This window comes from Doryrhamphus excisus, chromosome 5 (genome assembly GCF_030265055.1).
Source record: "Doryrhamphus excisus isolate RoL2022-K1 chromosome 5, RoL_Dexc_1.0, whole genome shotgun sequence".
NCBI lineage: Eukaryota > Metazoa > Chordata > Actinopteri > Syngnathiformes > Syngnathidae > Doryrhamphus > Doryrhamphus excisus.
In genome coordinates this window covers 15,761,378-15,767,422 of record NC_080470.1, presented here as the reverse complement: position 1 = coordinate 15,767,422, position 6,045 = coordinate 15,761,378, and positions in this window count along the sequence as shown.

Here is a 6,045-nt window from a genome sequence, read left to right as displayed (position 1 = left end):
CGGGGCTTGTGCTGACTCACCAGGCATTGTGCTTATATGGCCGGTGTCACACTGAGCACGTGCACAGCCTTCCTCTAATTGGATCCATCCTGCCAGCGCGGGACTTTCCAGACAAAGATACCGTAGAGCAGGGATGGCCATTCTCAAAATATCATTTCACAAGGAAACTAAAGAATCGGCAGCCATTTTACAACAATAAAGGAAAAATGTTGAGGAGAAAAAATTACGAGAATAATGTAATATAAGGAAAAATATTTTTTTTTGTTCATTTGAAATATTAAAGACTATTGTTTGAAGTCATAATATTATGACAAATAAAGTTAAAACGTTAATTAATGTTTTAAAAATTAGAAAACAGCACACATAATATTGGTATTGGTTTAATTTTCATTTGAACATGCATAATGGGGCTGCACGGCGGTCGAGTGGTTAGCGTGCAGACCTCACAGCTAGGAGGCCAGGGTTCAATTCCACCCTCGGCCATCTCTGTGTGGAGTTTGCATGTTCTCCCCGTGCATGCGTGGGTTTTCTCCGGGTACTCCGGTTTCCTCCCACATTCCAAAAACATGCTAGGTTAATTAGCCACTCCAAATTGTCCATAGGTATGAATGTGAGTGTGAATGGTTGTTTGTCTATATGTGCCCTGGGATTGGCTGGCCACCAGTCCAGGGTGTACCCCGCCTCTCGCCCAAGACAGCTGGGATAGGCTCCAGCACCCCCGTGACCCTCATGAGGATCAGCGGTAGAAAATGAATGAATGAACATGCATAATATTTAATATTAAGAGTTTTGTCGTCCAATAAAAGAGTTGAAATACTGAAGAAGTGGCAATATTGTGAGAAAATTAGCTTTGGGAAAAAGTTACTTAATTCTTTGCTTTTTTTGTTTTTCATAAAATTACGACTTGAAAAATAACGTCTTTCTTGAAAGGAAAATTGCCCATCCTCTACAATCCTTACGTGAGACATGAACACACTCTTTTCTGTGTGTACTAAAAATATAAAAACAGCTAAAAAGAAGCAGCAAAGAATGCACGTAATCGGATGCACCTATTCCCCCACCTTTTCACCCCCCCACCCCCTCAATTTGAAATACAATTCAGAAACTACTAATATATATTCATCTGTGTGTTCCGTAAAGTCTGAACTTGGAAGTGAAACCAGGAAAATGCATGTTGAGTACAATACGTGTGGTCCTCTCTATAGTCCGACAACCCACAGCACTGCACCCGGCCCCACGACGACCCCCCCATTAACTATAGGAGAGCATGATGTGAGGCGTGTGCTCCTAGCAGTGGACCCCAGGAAGGCCCCGGGCCCTGACGGCGTACCTGGAAAGGTTCTCCGAGCATGTGCACATCAGCTGTCCGGAGTCTTCTGCAGGATTTTCAACCTCTCCCTGGCCCAAGCAGTCATCCCCACCTGCCTGAAATCCGCCACAATTATCCCCATCCCGAAAAAGTCACCTGCATCCAGCCTCAGTGACTATCGCCCTGTTGCCCTCACACCCGTAGTCATGAAGTGCTTTGAGAGACTGGTCCTCCAGCACATAAAAGGCTGTCTCCCCCCACCAGTTTGCATACCGGGTGAACAGATCCACAGAGGACGCCATCGCCATAGCCCTGCACGCGGTGCTGAACCACCTGGAACAACAGCACTATGCCAGGATGCTCTTTGTGGATTACAGCTCGGCCTTCAACACCATCATCCCGGACATCCTAACTACAAAACTGGACACCCTTGGCCTCCCTCCCCTCACATGCAGGACTTCCTGACAAACAGACTCCAGACTGTGAGACTCGGCCCCCACCTTTCCTCCACCCGCAGTCTGAGCACCGGATCACCACAGGGCTGCGTGCTGAGCCCCCTCCTGTACTGCCTCTACACACACGACTGCAGTCCGGCCCATGAGAGCAACATCATCGTCAAGTTTACTGACGACCCCACAGTGGTCGGACTGATCTCACAGGGAGACGAGGCAGCCTACAGGGAGGAGGTCCAGAAGCTGACGACCTGGTGCTCCGACAACAACCTAGCCCTGAACACGCACAAAACAAAGGAGATCATCGTGGACTTCAGAAGGAACAGGAGTGACCCGCCCCCCCTCTATGTGGAAAGGGTCCACACATTCAGGTTCCTGGGAGTCCAGATCTCCGACTACCTCTCCTGTACAGACAACATCACAGCTGTCATAAAGAAGGCTCAGCAGCGTCTACACTTCCTGAGAGTCCTCAGGAGGAACAACCTGAACAGGGAGCTGCTGCTGGCCTTCTACCACTCGTCCATCCAGAGCCTGCTGACCTACTGCGTTTCCACCTGGTACGGAAGCTGCACTGAGGCCGACAGAAGGAGGCTTCAGAGGACAGTCAAGGCAGCACAGCGCATCCTGACGGACATCTACTCCACCCGGTGCCTCAGCAGAGCTCGCAACATCATCAAGGACAGTTTACATCCCGGTGCTCAGCTGTTTGACCTGCTGCCCTCTGGCAGATGCTACAGGTGCATCAAGGCAAAAACAATCAGACTGAGAAACAGCTTCTTCCCAAGAGCCATCACCACCCTGAACTCAGACATACAACGTACCCTCTCATATTTGGGCAATTTACTGTTCACGCTGCACTTTACATTATGTTGTTCATATTTGGTGTCTATTCTATCTATTTATTCTCCACATTATTATTATTATTATTATTTATTATTACTTATCTTCTTTTGTGTCTGTTATTATATGGGAGCCAGGCAACGACATTTCGTTGGCAATTTCACTACTGTGTTTTTGTGCAATGACAATAAAGGGAGTCTATATATTAGCATAATGCAAATGTGCAATATTTCCATCACTGCCTCTGTTACTACCTCAATCATATTTATTTTATTTAACAACCAGTCATTATTTGCACTATGACCCATTTACCATCGCACTAAAATTAACCCTTTCACGCATGACGGTCACTGCAGTGGACAGCTATTAAAACGTCATTTTCAATTATGAAAATAGGTTTTGATGGCAGTGTTGCTTATAAGCCTCTAGAGTGGACGCCTGAGAATCCACCCAACACTGCTTTGTGTGGTCAACCATTGTAACTGCAGAATAATTGTGTCAACATTGAAGATGGCTGCCAGGAATTAAAACATGCCTAACACCTGTGGGATTTCTGCTCAATCCTTCTAGAGTAGGAGACTCCTGCAGGTAAAAAAATATTTCTACATCAGGAAACACCTAATAATCACCATAGTTGTGAAAATTTCCAAGTATTGATTTTAGATTGGGAGGAAATTGCAATTTTTCAGATGTCCACCAAAGTGGACTGCATGCAATTACATGCAATTCCTGAACAGTATATCATTCTTGACAGTGTTTTATCTGAAGTAGTTTTCTTTTGTATAAATCAACATTTTATGCTATTAGATTGTAAGCTGCATTGTATATATCAATATGTATGTTTTGTGCATTATTCATTATGAGTAACAGGTACTTTTCCAGCAAATTTGCTCTCTGCTGTGGATCCTGAGGAGTTTCAAGCCATAGATGAGATGATCATGCTCTTCAAAGGCAAATTGTCTATCAAGCAATACATCTCCAAAAAACCAAAACACTGGGGTGTGAAAATTTGGGCAAGATCAGGGGCTTCAGGATACATGTACCACTTTGAAGTGTACAGGGGTGCAGCCAGCATAGGTGCAGTCAACGAATTGGGAATGGCTGCAGATGTCATCTTGCGCCTCTGTGATGACATCCAATTCAAGAACCACAAGGTGTTTTTTGATAACTACTTTTGTGGCATTCCATTAATTACTGTCTTGAAGGAAGAGGGCATCTATGTCACTGGCACATGCCGGGTCAACAGGCTTCAGGGGGCACAAACAAAACTCAGGAGTGCAACAGAACTCAAAGAAGGAGGAAGAGGAGCTACGTATCTCTGTTGGCACCAATGGTGAAGATCTTGCTGTCAAACTTTGGCTTGACACTTGGTCTCTTCCTGTCTTGGCAAGCACCTGACGGATGTTGCACAGAGATGGTCCAAGAAAGATAAGAAGATCATCACCATGGACAGGGCATTTGCAGTGAAGGTCAACAACGATTATATGGGAGTGTTTGACCTGATGGACCAAATGGTGGCAATGTATCCTCACAGATGCAAGACCAAACACTGGTACATCAGAATGTTCTTCCACTTCCTCGATGTAACCGTTGTGAATGCCTGGCATCTCCTCAGATTCTCTGGATTGGAGGAGGGTGGTCTTCTGCCTTTCAAGGCATCTGTGGCTCATTCATTGATAAATTCAGGCACTGTCCGCAAAAGGGGGAGACCAAGTGACACATCCCCACCTCCTCTTCCTGTGAAGCGCAAACCTGCATCCAAGGTACCCTGGGAGGTCAGGCCTGGTCCTGGAAACCTCTTGCCCCAGCTGAACAACATAAAAAATGCCCAAAGATGCCAAGACCCTGCGTGCACCCGAAAAACAAAGTGCAGCTGCATGTGTTGCAATGTGGCTGTGTGCCCTGGATGCATGGCAATTTTTCATACAAGACGGTGATCTAGTACTGTATCTCAGTACTGATCGACTACATAAGTACATAAGCATAAGCATGCAGCGTTGTAGCAGGGTTGTACCACCTCATCTGTGGCTTATCCCTAACCTTGTGAGGTTGGCAGTTGATGCACTATACTTTGTGTAGTTTGTCAGTTGAAGCACTGCAGTTTGATGAGTTTTGTCAATTGAAGCACTGCTGTTTGTCTCGTTTTGTCAAAATCCACAAACGCATGCTGTCCACCTATGTGGACATATTCATAACTTCTTGAAAATTTGGTGTATAAAAACAGAACCAAATCAGTTCTTATTTTTATGTCTAAAGACACATAAAAACACTTAGTAACATTTTTTTATCTCAGTTTATCATGGGTCATGCATGAAAGGGTTAATATATCTGCAATATGTCTGCTCTTGCATATGCTCCTGTGCAATACTATGTGTATATTTTGGATATCTAGTATAAATCTTGTATATATCTAAATATAAATTGTCTTTTTTACTCTACTTTTATATACTTTTTCTTAAAACTTGACTACTGCACTGAAAGGAGAAGCTCTCCAATCTCGTTGTACATCTTGTATAATGACAATAAAGGCCATTCCATTCCAACCACCACTGGTCCGACGGGCTGCTACTCCGACAGACCAGTACACTCGGGACAAGTTTGCTACCTATTCAGACTTTCTAAAATATCCCCACATTTAGTGTACTTTCATATTTTCTGTGAAAATTCATTCATTCATTTTCTACTGCTTAAACTTCCCGTTAAAAATGAACGTGCAATTTAAATGTTGCCCTCTGCTGGTGAAAAGTCTTCAAACTTTCTATGACTGAATCACTTTGTGGATTCGACAGTGATGGCTCGGTTGATGAAGTACGGGCTTCCCAACCCAAAAAAAGGCGACGGCTAAGTTGACAACTTATTTCTTCATAACATTAATTCCTGATTGCTACCATTGAATTGACTTTAGTAAATATCCCCCCATTTAGAGTGATTTGATATTTTCTATGAAAATCCAACATCAAAATGTTCAAGTGTGTTACCAATTCTGACTTTTCTATTATTTCCAATATTTGTAAAAAGTGTTTTTTAATCACGTCAAGCAGAAGGGTGGCCAGCCAATCACAGGGCACATATAGACAAACAACCATTCACACTCACATTCATACCTATGGACAATTTGGAGTGGCCCATGAAGCTAACATGTTTTCGAAATGGGGGAGGAAGCCGGAACATGCAAACTCCTCACAGATGCCAAGTGGAGATTCGAACCCAGTCTGCTGACTGTGTGGCTCACATGCTAACCACTTGGTCACCGGCCACCATGTAGCCCTGTTTTTGAGTTTAGAGAAGTTCATGCTAGGTGGTAGCTAGGTGCTAGCATTCCTTTCTATGCTGCTAAGTGAAATCAATGCACCCAGGAAGAATGTTCCGCTAATGCTTAAAAAGACCAAAATACAGCCAAATACTGTATTATGTTCTCATGAATGTTCCTGTTACCTGTTCATC